The sequence below is a fragment of the Dromiciops gliroides genome, chromosome 4, assembly GCF_019393635.1.
Source record: "Dromiciops gliroides isolate mDroGli1 chromosome 4, mDroGli1.pri, whole genome shotgun sequence".
Taxonomy (NCBI): domain Eukaryota; kingdom Metazoa; phylum Chordata; class Mammalia; order Microbiotheria; family Microbiotheriidae; genus Dromiciops; species Dromiciops gliroides.
In genome coordinates this window covers 428,888,777-428,906,752 of record NC_057864.1, presented here as the reverse complement: position 1 = coordinate 428,906,752, position 17,976 = coordinate 428,888,777, and the positions used below count along the sequence as shown (strand labels likewise).

Here is a 17,976-nt window from a genome sequence, read left to right as displayed (position 1 = left end):
TCCCTCTGACCTGAGTGGAGCTATCTGAAGGATCCCGGATGGCCTGTACTGAGGCATGAGGTTCTAGAGCACACACGCCCCCCCCCCTACCCGCCAGCTGCAGCTCTGGCTGGTGGATTAGCTTGGTCAGTGGGGGCGAAGGAAGCCCAGAGATTTGAGTGGAGAGAAGAAAAGGTATATATAGACCTGGGAGTGAGACAGGAGACAGGAGACGGACTAAAAAGAAGGAGCGGAACGGACTAGATAGGGAGACAAGATTAAGGAGAGGGGCAGACTAAAGGAGGAAGGAGGGGCTGACTAGAGGGGAGCTCGGACAAGGATGGAGGAGAGTTCAGTTTGGAAAAGGAGAGACGGGTCTGACAAGGTTACAGGCCTTAATACAAACCAGGGAAAGTGTAACGTGCCCTGAGGCTGGAGGCGGCTAAGGCCCTTATTGTATTCAAGAAGTTCAAGGCGCAGCAGGTGGGAAAGAGACGCAGTGGAAAGAGACCGCAGGAAAGCAGTCAGGTTGTATACTTTATTTCCCTGTATTCCTAATTTGAAATAGTATCTCATAAATAAACTCGGCTTTGATTATTTAGTTAAGAGGCTTGTTAATATTTTGCTTATCAATTTGGGAGTGGAGCAGTGTGGTGGAACTTTATAAACTGCCCACATTAAATTAACGAAGTCAGATAGCCAAATAATCATAAGTCCCCAGATTAGTCATCCATAGTTTAGTCCCCCCAAAATTAGCCCTAGTTAACAAAATATTTTCACACTATCCTAGGTTCAAAGTACTCTGTGGGTCTTGTCAAAACCATAGATCATGAGCTTGCATGTGTTTACCTTAATAACTGTCCAGAAAACACAATTTGTTCAAAGCAAAATAGTCTTCAAAAAAATAAGACAGAAAAAAAGCAACAAAATATTCCCCCCATAAAACTTCGTACACTTTCCCAGAAATACACACAATGTCAGTAAGAAACATATGGCCAGGGCATGCTCATGGAGTGTAGGGAACTTGTGAGGAGATGACAAGCCATTCATACCTTCAGTCCGACAAGGCTGGCAAAAGAAATGTTATAATAGTGCTTTCACCAGGCTCTCTAACTTGACATGTAGTCTTGTCCAGAGGCATAAACTCTGCTAGGTATTTCATTATGCTGGTCTGTTGTGGCTGCTGCTAAGCATCCCATCATTGGTTACTGCCATGAGAGACTCCACTGGGAATGTGGTTGGAGAGCTTTTTCTTTGTTTCTAGCTTCTAGTGTACCTGTATTCTTTAGCTATATTGATATTTCTTCCCCATAAGAGGATGAATGGATTCTGCCATTTTTAAATTGGTAAATCCTGTAGCTTTCCTTTCTCTCCTTTTATAATGCATACTCCTCAACATGTCCAGTCTTTAGACTGGGGTGGGGGGTGTGCAGTAACTTCAAGAGAAAATGAATTTTTGTCTCCTAAGGGGAGATGTGTCTATTATAATTAGCTAAAATGTGCTATCCTCCTCAGAAGGAGATTCTTTGTCCCAGGTGCCAAGGAGTACAAAGAACAGTTAGTCCTAGATAGCTAGTGCCCACAGACACAGTTTTATCTTTATATTGTATTTCCTCTTCACTAAGCCTGGTATTTGTTGAAGACCCCCTTTCAACTTAGAAATAGAAAACTTATGTGGCCTCTTTAATTTCCAAAAGCTAAAGCATATCTTGTCATCATCCATGGAGAGACTACTCTACTTTATTAACATTCCCTCTATCACTTTTTTAAGTTTAGACAATCTATGACGACAACAAAAAAATCACAACCTGGTTTGTAGTATTTGTCTGTTTCTGAGATATAAATGCTCACGCAAAAAAGGTAGTGACTAGCTCCAACAGGCTCTAGCACACAACTGGTCAAAGGGCATTGTTGTAGAGGGCAGGTGGAGAAGACACACAAAAGATTTGGGCTGTGTTAGGTGAAGTCATAGGTACAACATTCATTTTAGTTCCCCATTATGCCTTTCTGGTCCTGAAAATAGGATTTGAACAGTAGAACAGTATCAAAATATTGCTCAGATTTGTTTCCAGTGAATCAAGAAGGGTACACCTGCTTCAGGGAGCCAAACACTACAGTCCTGCATTTTGAATGGTTATGTATCTTGGCTTATGTTTTAAAGTCTGAATTCATTCTACTTGGTGTATTTCCCAGTATTCATAGCAATTCCCAGCACACCCAACTGAGTTGTGTGGCTGGCCAGAGTCTCAGGGAGAAATATTGACTCAAACCTTTAAAAATGATGATTGGTTACTTCCATAACTTAAGGGTTAAAATGAAAAGTTAGCTTGTTGATTTTGTGATCATTCTTTTCAGGAAATATATACATACATACATACATTGTCTTAACTATTAAACATCTAGGTAAATTTTTATTTTGAGCTCCCCAGGGATAATGGACAAGGGGACTAGCTGATATCATTTTCCAGTGAAAGATGACTTAAAAGGTTACCAGGAGGGCACTGCTGTGCTGTGGGTAGGAGTGGAGCCCTCAACCCCAAGGTTGTGCCAACACAGATCCAGCTCCAGGCTGGCTGCCCAGACATGGACCAAGCTGACACAGATTCTGCCCCAGGCAGGCTGCCCCAGAGAAATTCATTCCCAGAGCCTCTGAATCAGCTGCAGCACCAGTGTCTTCTGGAATTAAACTCACAGTCTGTTGAGAGGGTTGAGCAGTTGGCCAGGGGATACTACAGAGATTTCTGCTGGAGCTGAGGTAGAATTTGGTTGTTCTACCCAGCTGAGAACCAGGAAGCAATCTTGAGTGTTGGTAGCAGGTGGGAGAGGGGTGCAGGCTCACCTGTGCTATCAAGCACAGCAAACAAAATTCTGTTGCCTAGCTGAATAGCAAGTAGGCTTGGAGTTATTTACAGACTAGAGCATGGGCCAGGCGAGTGAAGAACCTGCCCATCCTTAAATTGTACCACCTTGGACCCCCTGAAGCTTGAGACAGTGCAGCCTGGAAACAGATCCCCACTTTAAGGAGTTCAAAGTCAAGAAATAGGTGTTCAAAATGAGCAGACAGAGAAAGATGGGGACCATAGAAAGTTTCTTTAGTGACAAGGAAAGTAGAGGTATACCTTCAGAAGAGGATAGCAACATCAGGACTCCCACACCCAAAGCCTCCAAGAAAAATATGAATTGGTCACAGGCCATAGAAGTGCTCAAAAAGCACTTTGAAGATAAAGAGAGGTAGAGGAAAAAATGAGTGATGCAGGAAAGTCATGAAAAAAGTCAATAGCTTAAAAAGCCAAATGGAAAAGCTCTTTGAAGAAAATAATTGCCTAAGAATTAGGATTGAACATATGGAAGCTAGTGACTTTATGAGAAACTAAGACACAATAAAGCAAATCCAAATGAATAAAAAAAAATAGAGGGCAATGTGAAGTATCTTCTTGGAAAAACGGTTGACCTGGAAAATAGATCCAGGAAAGATAATTTGAAAATGATTGGACTACCTGAAAACCATGATCAAAAAAAGAGGTTAGACATCATTTTCCAAGAGATTGTCAGGGAAAATTGCCCTGATATTCTAGAAATAGAAGATAAAATAGACATTGAAAGAATCCCTCAATCACCTCCTGAAAGAGATCCCAAAATGAAAACTTCCAGGAATATTATAGCCATATTCCAGAGCTCCCAGGTCAAGGAAAAAAAAAACATAGTAGTGTGATGTTTAAAATCTAAATGTGTGACTAAAATCTCATGTATGGTCACCTTAAATTAGAATCTCATAGCACCATTCTTTAAGGCATTAAGCATTTATTAAAGTATTTAGAAGTTAGCAAAAGAGAGAACACATGTGGTTCAGAAGGAAAGAGCCTAGCCCCCTGCACCTCCTACTGCAACCATGACCTCCAACCAAAAAAGAGATCCCCTGTACCCCTTGAATGGAAGCTCCCTGTAGGACCTCCCAGGCTCCCCACACTCAACTCCAAGCTAATTGTCTGGTAGCATTAATTGACATGACTTACAGGCATTTCTATGAATAGATGTAGCAGTTATATGAATAGATGTAATAGATGTGACAGTAGTCACATGCTTTCTCCTCATGGGGGCATTGCCCTGGTTCTCACAATGTCTTTCTCAGCAGAGGGATGGCACCCTGATTGTCACAGTAGGGAATTATTTCTATGGAAACTACCTCCAGCAATGTAGATCCTCAACTCATAGTCTTTTTTTTTCTTTTTTTGCAATTGAGACTTTCAAAAAATATTTATTTTTAATGAAGTTTGTTTTATTTTGAATCCAATTTGTCTTTCTCCATCCAGACCCTCCCTTCTACTGAGAAGGCAAGCAATACAATACCCATTATATATGTGAAATTATGCAAAACATTTCCCATAATAACCATTTTTAAAAGGCAAGAAAAATAAAATGAGAAAATTAAACTTCAATATATACTCAGGGTATATATTGCCCCTCCTTAGCATTTTTCTTCATTAAACTGTTTTGGATCATTGCATTGATCAGGGTAGACAAGTTTTTTGTAGTAGATCACTACAATATTACTGTTCCTGTCTACAATAATCTCATCCTGCTCACTTCACTCTGCATCAGTTCATATGTCTTCCCAGCTTTTTCTGAAACCATCCACCTCAGTTCTTATAGCACAATAGTGTTCCAGCAGAATGATATATCATGACCTTTTTAGTCATTTCCCAATTGATGGGCATCCCCTCAATTTCCAATTCTTTGCCACTACAAAAAAGACCTGCTATAAATATTTTTGTACATACAGATCCTTTTCTTTTTCTTTGGTCTTTTTGGAGTACATACCTAGCAGTAGGGTCAAAGGTTATACACAGCAACTCATAGTTTTAAAGAGTACGCTGTAGCTACTACATTAAGAGGCACAGTAAGGTGACCAAGGTGACATAGCCTAGATGTATAAAAGGTTAAACTTGAATCCAGGGATTGCTATCTCCAAGGCTATCTTGTCATCTACATTATCATATTATTCTATGAATAATATAAATTCTCAAATATTCTTTAACATAAGCAATATAAAGAACTTTTTATTTACATAACCTTTATGATAAAGGTTATCAGGACTCTGGTATTAGGAATATCAATGGAGCAGGGAAAAAGACAATCAATTATGAAAACAATATAAAAATTAAGAACAAAATAATTTCCCCCAATAATTTAGGTATTTCACATGAAATCTATTATTTTAAATTATTTGATAAATGTCTTAATTATACATATTGCTTTATTAGTATTCAGCTCAGTCATTTTTCAGTCATGTCTGACTCTTCAGAACCTCATTTAGGTTTTTCTTGGCAAAGATACTGGAGTGGTTTGCCATTTTATTCTCCAGTTCATTTTATAGATGAGGAAACTGAGGCAAACAGGGTGAAGTGACTTGTCCAGGGTCACATAGCTTATAAGTGTCTGGGGCCAGATGAGAACTCAGGAAGATGAGTCTTCTTGACTCTGGGTCCAGCAATCTATCCACTGTGCCACCTACCTATGCTTTATTAGCATAGCACTACATTAATTATACTGCAAAGAAATATTTTCTTATGGTTATTTTAGTATTTTTCACTTGCTTTTTTCTATGAATAAGAGGCTTCATAGAATAGGTCCAAACTAGTTCTCTGCCATATGTTGAAAAGTCTTTAGCATATGATCACAGGGCCATGGGATCATAGGTCCACATACCTAGAGCTTGAAGGACTTCAGAGTTCATCTAGTTCAGTCCCCTCATTTTACAGTGAAGAGGCTAGGGGTAGTAAGGCTGTATAGATAGTAAGTGGTAGAACTGGGATTTAAACTCAGCTGCCATGCTCCCATGTTCATGAGTACAAATTTAATAGCCTTTCCACAGCCTCATGCCAGTCTACTACCTCTTTAATTAACTCTTCCTTTCAATATTTTACACTTTTAACCGCTGTGGAAATTAGAAAAATGGGCACTATTAATTCTCCAGTGTTTTTTAAGCCTTTTGCTACACCCTTAGATCTCTAGGGAGGCCTGAAAAGAAGTGCACTTATGCTTCTCATCTCAATCTCAGCATCATGCATAGCTGTCCTTGGAGGGGTGTTATGCCCCAGAGATATATTATATGGTCTTCAGAATTCCATCTCAATTGGAGAAAAGTTTAATAAATACATAAAGATTTTCTTGCGGGTAGAAACCTCCTGAAATCTGGCCCTTCTCCTATTTCAGAAGACATCCACAGTATTCTCAGAAGAAACAAAGAGGCAAATGGGATAAAGAGCCTGTAAAGTTACTTGCCTCTCAATGCCTGGGCCAACTTTATTTTGAAAACATTAGAAGGAACCCTAAAAGGAAAAAAAATGAGTGGCTTGCTTTTTCTATTCATTGGCCCTTTTGAGCTTAACAGGAAAATGACTAAAGTGATCTCCATGGTCCAGATTATTCTTCTTCATTCTCTTTTATATTCTTCTTCTTTAGCTTCTTTTTTTTTTGAAAAATAAGTTTTTTATTATTTTCCAGTTACATGTAAGGATTGTTTTCAACATATTTTTCATAGGACTTTTAGTACCAAATTTTTCTCCCACCCTCCCTTCCCTCCCTCCTCCCCAAGACAGAAAGCGATCTGATAAAGTTTATATATGTACAACCACATTAAATATATTTCTGCCTTAGTCATATTGTGAAAGAAGAATCAGAGCACAAGGGAAAAATTTAGTTTTACTGTCTATTTCCTCTTGTAACTCATTTAAATTCTCCTCTAAGAATTTGGTGCATACATGTTTAGTATTGATACTACTTCATTATCCATAGTACCTTTTACAAGATGTAATTTCCTCCCTTATCTCTTTTGATTAGATCTATTTTGGCTTTTGATTTGTTTAAGATAAGGATTGATACCCCTCCTTTTTTGACTTCAGCTGAAGCTGTGAGAAAATAATGGGCTTTGCTAATGCCCAAAGGCCCCAGATTGATTGAATTGACTGGGATTGACTGACTTCAGTGATTAACTTACTTAAAGTTAATTCAATTGAAACCACACCTGCCTGGCCCTCAAGTGGGTATTGTTTTCAGAAGCTGTGGAGTCTGACCTCAACATGGGACCAATGTCAAGTCCAGTGAGCCAATGAATTTGGGTAATGCTAACCAATTAGCTTGAAGCAGGGTGGAAGGACCATGTCTCCTTGGGATGAAGAGGGAGCTTCCACTGTCAGTTTGTGGCTGGAACAGGATGGTGGTGGAGGAATTGAGGACAGTAGGTGAGATAGACTTTTTCTTGGCTTTCTGACCCAGGTATTCTCTTTTTCACTAATAAATGCTTAATGCCCAAAACTGGTGCTAAAGATTCTAATTTATAAGTAAACCCTAGCTAGTTTTCCCTACACTTGGGACAGGAATAAGGCAACCACACATTAGATTTTAAACATCACACTATCTGCCAGATGCCAATGATACAGGTTCAAAGAATGAAATAATTACCCAGGTCATAGAGAAAGCTTGTATATTTAGAGTTGCATACCTCAGGTTGAATTTAAGTTCCTTGAGGTATTAGTATTCTTATCCCTTCTTTTTTTGCCTAATACAATGCTTGAAATATAGTAGGCACTTAATAAATGCTTGTTGAATTGACATGAATTGAAATGGATTGAAATGGTACTGGCAGCAATTGATTGTATCATAAATCTGCCATGACCAGCTTCTGGTGGTGGCCAGATGGCTAATCTGAGCCCATATTCTGCTGTAAAACCCAGGAGCCAAATTGGTATCAGCTGTGGAGATAGCTATTAGGCTGCCTGCCAGAGGACAAAAAAAAATACACACCAAAAAAAACGTATACTAGAAAAGGATAAATTCTAAGTAGAAGACAGAAAATGGGACATTCCAAAAGAGTTATTTGAGAACTGTTTTTGATGATACAACTGAAGAGGTTTGGATTTGCAAACCTCAAAGTTGAAAAGGGATTCTCTCATTACAGTGAAGAGAAGGATGGAAAAGAATCAGCTGGCTGCAGAAGGAACATACCAAGAAACCTCATTCTGCTCTCTACTTGCCTTCTCTAAACTGACTTGGCCATTCAGCTGCCTCTTGGCTATTGAGGATGTGGAATGGAACACCAAGATTCAATAGTACAATCTACTGGAGTACACCATTGTATAGCATCCTTCCCCCAGAAAAGAGCATTATAAATATGAAACTGTTCCAGAAGAGCACATCAAAGAGTTAGGAATGAGTGACCAGTGCTGAAGTAACAGTCATTTTGTAAACTAAATAGCAGGAAACCTGAGGTGGGCCTTTTAGCTAAAAAGCACAGATCCTTCCATAAGCTTTTGCACATAGAAATTCCAGCCCATTACATTGTTTCCAGATGTATTTTTGGCAAAGCATCCACTTTTGACTTGAACAGCCTGTGCCCTGAACCATGTGAATGATACAGTACGGTAGAATGGAAATGTTATTAGAGACTAAAGGTTGAAATGCAAGATATTAACGATTAAACATTGGCTCTTTTACATCCCAGAATGATATAGAGAGCAGTCATCTTAATGACCCCACCCATAATTTAATTCCTATTCATTCACTTCTGTCAGTTCAAAAACTTCATTAGTGCTCCTCTGATTTATGGCTTCTTAGAGCATGGGACACCCACTAACATGGCAGTACATCTTTCAAAAAATGATAAAGCAGGTTAAGAGGAATTGGCTAGCTTTCAAAGAAATCTTAGTTAAAAATTTTACCTAAAACTGTAAATTACGTTCACATTATTTTCACTTCAATATGTCAAAAATATAAGGAGAATTTTGTTTGTTCAGCTGGAAGATGTGCCTCTTGGCTTAATACCAAAATTAAATAAGCAATAAGAAAGAAGAGAAAGCAACAACGTCTCCACTGTTAAAAATTGACATCACAAAAGCTAGAGTACCTTTTCTTTGCTAATTGTATTTTCTCCTTCTGCAAATCCTTATGGTTCTGATAACATTATAGCTGATGTAAAATTCAAATGCTGTCATTGTATGGATGTTAACAATATTTGATGACAAGACTAATGATGAACTGAATGAACCTTTAAAGTTGTTACAATCTGGGTGGGGGGCACCTCCTACTTGCTCTACCAAGGCCTGCCAAATTAAATTTTTATTTTAGATTAATGAAGTGATAAAAGCCTCAAAGCCTTTTTACTGCTTTGATGAATTTCACTAAGTTCTGACACATTACAGGCTGTGTGATCCTGGGCAAGTCACTTAACCTTGTCAATGCTCAAGGTCGCTTTTAAAATTGTATTTTACAGACATGGTGCTGACCTGCTGGTACATGAAGCTCCTCACCTAAGAGTTTCCTATACAAATGAAATCACACATCCAGTACCTATCCTTTAATAGCTATTACTTTTTATAGTGCTTTAGAATAGAGTATTTCACATACTTGATCCTGTTTATTTCTTATAACTTTGTGAGAAAGATAATAGAAATATTAAAATTTCCATTTTATAGTTGGGGACAATTGAACTTCAGAGGCATCAAGCTGGCACAATGAATAGAGCACTCCACTTGTGAGTCAGGAAGACCTAACTTCAAATCTGACCTCAGACACTTACTAGCTATATGATCCTGCACAAATCTGTTTGCCTCATTTCCTTCATCTGTAAAATGGGTACATTATAGCACTTGCTTCTCAGGGTCATTGTGAGGATCAAATGAGATAACAATTGTAAAATAAATTGTAACTCACATCGCCTGGTATATAAGTGCTAGATAAATGCTAGTTTCCTTCCTTCCTTCCTTCCTTCCTTCCTTCCTTCCTTCCTTCCTTCCTTCCTTCCTTCCTTCCTTCCTTCCTTCCTTCCTTCCTTCCTTCCTTCCTTCCTTCCTTCCTTCCTTCCTTTTTTCCTGTCTCCCTTCCTTCTTTTCTTTTCTTTAATCATTCCTCTTTCCTTCTTTCCTGATGCATGGGCTACAGCTTTACCTACTACTCCAGACTTCCTATCAGGAAGATCCGAAGAAGATCATGGGAAGATGGAGAAGAGAGAATTATCACAGGGTATCCAGAATTTTTGGATCAAACTCCCCTACTAGGAAATAATAATTATTATAATGGGAAATTATTTGCCTTATATATCTTTGATAAAATCTGATATCCAAGATATGTAGATAATTGAGACAAGTACATAAGACCAAGAACCATTACTTACTAAATAAGTGGTCAAAGAATATGAATAGCTTTTAAAAAAAATCCCAACTACAAATGGCAATATTAAAATGTTTCTAAGTGGGGCAGCTAGATGGCACAGTGGTTAAAGCGCTGGCCCTGGATTCAGCAGTACCTGAGTTCAAATCCAGCCTCAGACACTTAACACTTACTAGCTGTGTGACCCTGGGCAAGTCACTTAACCCCCATTGCCCCACCCCCCAAAAATGTTTCTAAGCACTAATAGTAAAAGAAATTCAAATTAAATAACTTTGAGATTTTATGGAATACCATGCAAATTCTCAATGGTAACCAAAAAAGTGTGACACAGTAAGGATGATAGGTATACACATGGTGCTGCAGAAACTGTTCCTGTCCACACATTGGAACTCATTCCCTTCATTTCTCCAAACTAATGAAGAACATGTTGACATAATTAATATCTAGGAATTATAGTATATATTTTGATCATTATAGGCACAGATCTAATAAGGACTAAGGCTGAATCTGAACTAAAGTCTTCCTGACACCAAGCCCTATCCTCTATCCAGTGTGCTACCTACCTGTGCTTATAAATGTCCCTCCTTATAGCAAAGAAATGGGGGACTATGAACTCAGAGTGTTGTCTCTTCTGTCAGATGTGGCCACTATATCACTGGTGGGATAATTGTTTTTCTTTGTTTCAGAAGAATATTCAATTTATATTAGGGACAAAGGGGCATTTCTAGAAACTACTATGATATAAAAACAAAAGACAATTAAGCTTATTTGAAATAAAAAGAAAGGAGGCAAATATGAGGAAATACAACCTAGAGAAGCATCAGGATTTTTTTTTTTAATTATGGCTTACTGGGGCATGCATGAAATGTTAAATCCTCAGCAGGTGGTATTGCTTAATTGAACGGTATACACGTAAATAAAATGGTTTGCATATGTACATCATCTAGGGAAATTAATTACTGACTAATCACTAAATAAACTCCATGAATAGAAAACAGTTTTTTTAGAGACATAGAATTGAACATTTATTAAGATTTTCAAACTAATTGAGCTTCTCTGTAGGGGTGTTAAGAACAAAGTCATCTATGTATGTTATCTTTTTAAGGGTAATTCTTTTTTTTAAATCCACCAATTGTTTAATTACGTATCTTAGAAACTTACACAAGATGGTAAAAAAGTAACCCCCCCAAAAAAAAACCCTTTACAACCACTTCCAATGTAGTTTTCCTTTGTTTCTACTCAGCTCCAAACCCATTGTGTGTCTATTCATCTAAATGATAGATACAGCCTATGACATTTTTTATTCTATTTGAGGCAGTTTATGCAAGTGCAACCAAAATACAAATACCAAGCCTAAGGACAAATTGTACACAAACTTTACAATGTAGGATTTGAATTTAAAATAGGAAACATGAAATCTACTCAATTATAAAAAAAAAATCAATCTTGGATACCAGTTCTGAAACTTAGAACTCATGTGAAAGGGAATATTGTTTTCCTTTCAAGTACTTTATTCTTCTATAGACCAATCAAAATGAAGTTGTAAAACTTTGTGGTGAGTTTAAATTGTATGTTCTATAGATACTATTACCAATTTTAAGGTTCTATATACATCAATAGATGTCCATCAGTTCATCTGGCTTGTTTAGATAATTCAGCTGGATTGCAAAAAGCAAATTGGGCAAAACTGAAAAGGATGTCCTCTTGTGCAACTTTTCTCTTTTTTAAAGCAATATTTCCTGGTGGGCACACAGTATTCCAGGTCCATGATTACTATTTTCCTCATTGGAGCTGTCATTATAAGCTTCCATCCTCTGACCACGTTCAGAACTTCAAGTGCTATCAGGCTCCTGAAGATCTACCTCTTCTGTGTGACCAGTCACACTAAGGAACTTCAAATCTAACCAGAAAAAGGTCTGCAAGTAACAGAATATTTATCTGAGCTAATCCTGTCGTTTCCAGGAAACGGCACATCACACTTTATGTAAAAATCACCTTTTTCTAAGGGATTATGATATTGTGGCATTTCTTCTCCTCAGGCTATATGGACACAGCCTGTTTCAATTACTTTACCTGGTGGATATTTCACCACAATCTTACCACTGTCATCTAGGTACTTAGATATGAACTGAAATCCACACAGTACTTCAATAAGGGGATAGCTAGGTGGCACAGTGGATAGAGCACCGGCCCTGGAGTCAGCAGTACCTGAGTTCAAATCCAGCCTCAGACACTTGACACTTACTAGTTGTGTAACCCTGGGCAAGTCACTTAACCCCAATTGCTCCCCCCCCCAAAAAGTACTTCAATAAGTTCTGTCTTGTGCATCATATGTAAATCACTTCAATCACTCTGGAACACCTCATGTTCTTTTGTAGCAAAAGAAAAATGTCTCCTGGAATCTGGTCTGCTTCTAGAGTAAATGTAATCATTTGTCCATGTTTCATGCCATTATCTACATGGACTTCAAGAATCTTCAATTCTTATTATCACCTTTCCTTCACATTTTTTATAACAATTCTTCTCATTAATTACTTTTTCTCCATTACAATCATCACACAGAATGCAACTTCTGTGCCACCCTGGAAACCAACTGTCTTATCTTTATTTGTATACCTCACCCCAGACATGCACTTGATTTCTTAACAGTTCCCATCTTGCCCCATTGACCACAGTATGTACTACAAAGAACATTTTTGCTAAGTTGCAGTTTGGTGGTCTTCCCATTATAAAGATCTTTTAAAGACACTTTGGGGAGATGCATCATGTCCTTGCCTCCTTTTCTACCACTCTGACTTCTATTTTGATTACTCATAAAACTAAACAATCCTGAACCAAAAATGTGAGAAAAAAATATCATCCATGCTACCACATCCACCACTACCTTCTGGAAATCCTTGCTTTTCATATTGATCACTTAACTCCTATTTCTCAGAATTTCATAAAACTTCACATGCAAAACTTATTTCTTTGGATTTGTCCCCTGCATTTGGATTCTGATCAGGTTGGTATTCCTTGGTCAACTTTCTATACTTCTTCTTCTTCTTCTTCTTCTTCTTCTTCTTCTTCTTCTTCTTCTTCTTCTTCTTCTTCTTCTTCTTCTTCTTCTTCTTCTTCTTCTTCTTCTTCTTCTTCTTCTTCTTCTTCTTCTTTTGCAGGGCAATGGGAGTTAAGTGACTTGCCTAGGGTCACACAGCCAGTAAGTGAGTAAGTGTCAAGTGTCTGAGGCCGGATTTGAACTCAGGATCTCCTGAATCCAGGTGCTTTATCCACTGCGCCACCTAGCTGCCCCCAAATTTCTATACTTCTTAAACTTGTTTTCAGCTGGGCCCTGGAGAGATCCTAGGATGTCTTAGAGCTTCCTATTGTCTACATTCAACAATGGCAGGACAGAGAGGGAGAGACAATAGAAAGCCATGGAAAATCCATGCCCTTGAACAGTGGCAGCACAGGAGGACACTGAGGTACAGGAGACTAAAGAAGAGAATGAGGAGGAAAGAAAGGGTAATTCACTTTTGAGAATTTTCTTCAAGGTATGCTTACTTCATTCCTTATGGAAGAAATTAATATGAAAAATTTCAGGCTAGTTCTTAGTGTAGATTGGGTACTAAAAAGCTAAAAAGTGAAGAGCATTAGTGTAAATGAATGACTATTATAGTGAAACTAATCTATATCTTTTTCTGTGATGAATAAAGAAAAATGACAACATCTAAGAGGAAAATAGGCTCCTGGGATTTTTTCTGAGTTTCCAAATTCAGACTTATATTTAAGAGGCTATAAAATATTATTGTTGTTGTTGTTTGGTCCAAGAGGACCATGACATTAGGTGATATCATGACTTTCACTGAATTGGATTTAAGTGAGGGAGGGCAGTGTAAGGTCACCAACCTCATACCCTCTTCCAAAGCCATCTGGGTCAAGTGGCAAGATATATATCAGGATAACTGGAGATGGCCCTAGATGTTTAAGGAAATTGGAGTTAAATGACTTGCCCATGGTCACATAGCTAGTAAGTGTTTGAGGTGAGATTTGAACTCAGGTCCTCCCAACATCAGGGTCAGTGCTCTATCCACTGCACTACCTAGTCGCCCATAAAATATTATGATAATCCTGGGAGATAATGCTCTCTATGAATCTCTATGAATCTGGAGAAGTCACTTATTCTCAGTGTACCTCAGATAGCTTCCTTGGAAATGTCCACTGTCATCCACTAAGTCTGTTTTGATGTAAATGCATTCATTGCCCAAGCCAACAAAATCACAGCCCCTTAATACATTTGTGGGTTTTTGGGGGAAAGTACTACAGCAGAGGAAAATATATTGTTATGACTATTATGATGTAGGGTATCCCAGATACTTTCTTTGGAAATCCCATGTTTCATTATGGTCATCTGATTTCCATTTTCTATTGTAATTTATTTGCAATTAAGGATGGGGTTTAGGTCATTCTCTCTCAGAAAACTTCAGATGGCTTCACTAATATAGTGGCACTCTCCAAAGACCAGTGGGATCCTGCACTAGACACCTTTTTATACCTAGGTGAACTCCCCACAAAAAATAGTACTAGCCTCAACCCAGGCTGGACATACCATGACAGAGGACAATGTGAGGCTATGCATCAGGGGATGTCCAAACAGTCACTCTGGAGATGTAGTCCAGACTCAGTGTTAATACAGGGGATAATTCCACCAAGCAAAAGTCTTTCTAGCCCTCCCCACTAGATCAATAGAATGCAAGATTCTTGAGAGCATGGATTGTTTTGTGTTTGCCTTTCAAAATTTATTTCAGTAAATTGAGGATAGAGGTTCTAGGTGACATAGTGGTTATGGTGGTTGGCCTGGAGCCAAGAAGACTCATCTTCATGAGCTCAGATCTGGCCTCAGACACTTACTGGCTATGTGATCCTGGGCAAATCACTTCACTCTGTTTGCCTCAGTTCCTCATCTATGAAATGAGCTGGAGAAGGAAATGGCAAACCACTCCAGTATCTTTGCCAAGAAAATTCCAAATTGGGTCACAAAGAGTTGAAAATGACTGAAATGGGTGCTTCCTCTTTGCAGCTCATGCTGACCATAGGAATCTCCCAGGACAACTGGCACAAGCACCACAAGACTGGGAGCAAGCACAAGCCCTACCACAAAAAGCACAAGTATGAACTGGGCCACCTGCCAACACCAAGATTGGCCCTGCCACATCCACACAGTATGTGTCTGAGGAGGCAACAAAAAGTACTGGGCGCTAAGGCTGGACGTGGGAAACTTCTCCTGGGGCTATGAGTACTGCACCCACAAAACAAGGATTATTAGTAATGGTGGACAATATAAAATACTTGGGAGTCGACTTGCCAAGATAAACCCAGGAACTCTATGAACGTAATTACAAAACACTTTTCACACAAAACAGATCAGATCTAAATAATTGGAAAAATATCAATTGCTCATGGATAGGTCGAGCTAATATAATAAAAATGACAATTCTAGCTAAATTAATTTACTTATTCAGTGCCATACTGAATCAGACTACCTAAAATATTTTATAGAGCTAGAAAAAATAATAACAAAATTCATCTGGAAAAACAAAAAGTCAAGAATATCTACGGAACTAATGAAAAAAAATGCATAGGAAGGTGGGCTAGCTGTACCAAATCTGAAGCTTTACTATAAAGTGTCAGCCATCAAAACTATTGGTACTGGCTAAGAAATAGAGTGGAGGATCAATGGAATAGGTTAGGCACATGAGACACAATAGCAAATGACTTTAGTAATGTACTGTTTGATAAACCCAAAGACTCCAGGTTCTGGGATAGGAACTCAGTATTTGACAAAAACTGCTGGGAAAACTGGAAGATAGTATGGCAGAAACTAGGCATAGACCAACATCTTACACCTTATACTAAAATAAGGTCAAAATGGGTACATGATTTAGACATAAAAGGTGATACCATAGGTAAATTAGGAGAGGAAGGAATAACTTACCTCTCAGATCTTTGGAAAGGAGAACAGTTTATGACCATACAAGAGATAGAGAATATTATGAAATGCTAAATGGATGATTTTGATTACATTAAATTAAAAAGGTTTTGTACAAACAGAAGCAATGCATCCAAAATTAGAAGGGAGACAGCAAGCTGGGAAACAATTTTTATAGTCAGTATTTCTGATAAAAGCTTCATTTCTAAAATATATTGATAACTAAATCAAATTTTTAAGAAACCAAGTCATTCCCTAATTGAGAAATGCTCAAAGGATATGAACAGGCAGTTTTCTGATGAAATCAAAGCTATCTATTGCCATATGAAAAAATGCTCTAAATCACTATTGATTAGAGAAATACAAATTAAAACAACTCTGAGGTACCGCCTGACACCCATCAGATTGGCTAACATGACGAAAAAAGAAAATAATAAATGTTGGAGAAGCTGTGGAAAAATTGGAACACTAATGCATTATTGATAAAGCTGTGAACTGATCCAACCATTCTGGAGAGCAATTTGGAATTATGTCCAAAGGATTATAAAGCTGTACATACCCTTTGACCCAACAATACCACTATTAGGTCTTTTTCCCAAAGAGATCATAAAAAAACAGAAAAGAACCCACATGCACAAAAATATTTATAGCTGCTCTTTTTGTGATGGCAAGGAATTGGAAATTGAGGGGTTGCCCATCAATTGGGGAATGACTAAACAAATTGTGATATATAAATGTAATGGAATACTATTGTGCTGTAAGAAATGATGTGCAGGTGGATTTCAGAGAAACCTGGAAGGACTTACATGAACTGATGCAGAGTGAGATTAGCAGAACTAGGAAAACATTGTAATATCAACAACATTATGTGTTGATCAACTGTGATAGACTTTATTCTTCTCAGCAATACAATGGTCCAAGATAGTTCCAAAGGACTCATGATGGAAAATGTTCTCCAAATCCAGAGAAAAAAGAATTGTAGAATCCAGATGCAAATTGAACCATTGGGTTTTTGCTGTTGTTTTTCTTTTTTGAGGTTTTTCCTTTTTGCTCTGATTCTTCTTTCACAGCATGACTATTGCAGAAATATGTTTAATGTGATTGTACATAAATAACCTATATCAGATTACTTGCTTACTTGCTGTCTTGGAGAAGGGGGAGGGAGGGAGAAAAATGTGAAACTAGAAATCTTATAGAAACAAATGTTGAAAACTAAAAACAAACCCCCCTCCCCCCCAAAAAAAGGATTACTGATGTGGTCTACAACGCATCCAACAACGAGGTGGTCCGGAACAAGACGCTGGTAAAGAATGGCATTGTACTCATGGATAGCACCCTATACTGCTAGTGGTATAAGCCCCAGTATGTCCTGCCCCTGGGCCAGAAGAAGGGAGCAAAGCTGACTCCTGAGGAGGAAGAAATTTTAAATAAGTGGTAGAAGAAGCTCTAGAAGAAATATGAGGAATGGAAGAAGAATGCCAAGATCAGCTTGCTTCTGGAGGAGCAGTTTCAGCAGGGTGAGCTCCTTGTCTGTATTGCCTCAAGGCCAGGCCAGTGTGGCGGAGCAGATGGCTACATGCTTGAGGGCAAAGAGCTGGAGTTCTACATGAGAAAGAGCAAGGCCCAAAAGGGCAAATAAAGCCTGACTTGGACATAGCCCTAAGTTGGACATTTGCTCATGGAATAAACCCCCAGATTGTAAAAAAAAAAAAAAGAAAGAAAGAAAAAAGAAAAAAAGAAAAAAAAAGAAAAGCAAAGAAAAAGAAAGAAAGAAAATTACTGAAATGACTGAAAAACAAGAAAATTGAGGATATCTTGAGGAAGAGCTCAGACTAGCCATGCTTCAGTCTCTGTACTTTTCTTTA

The 17,976-nt window shown here is 38.2% G+C and overlaps 1 pseudogene; it reads left to right on the top strand.

Moving 5' to 3' along the window:
• The first annotated feature begins 15,172 nt into the window (after positions 1–15,172).
• On the top strand, positions 15,173–17,750 carry LOC122755198 (annotated as a pseudogene).
• The last annotated feature ends 226 nt before the right edge of the window (positions 17,751–17,976 follow it).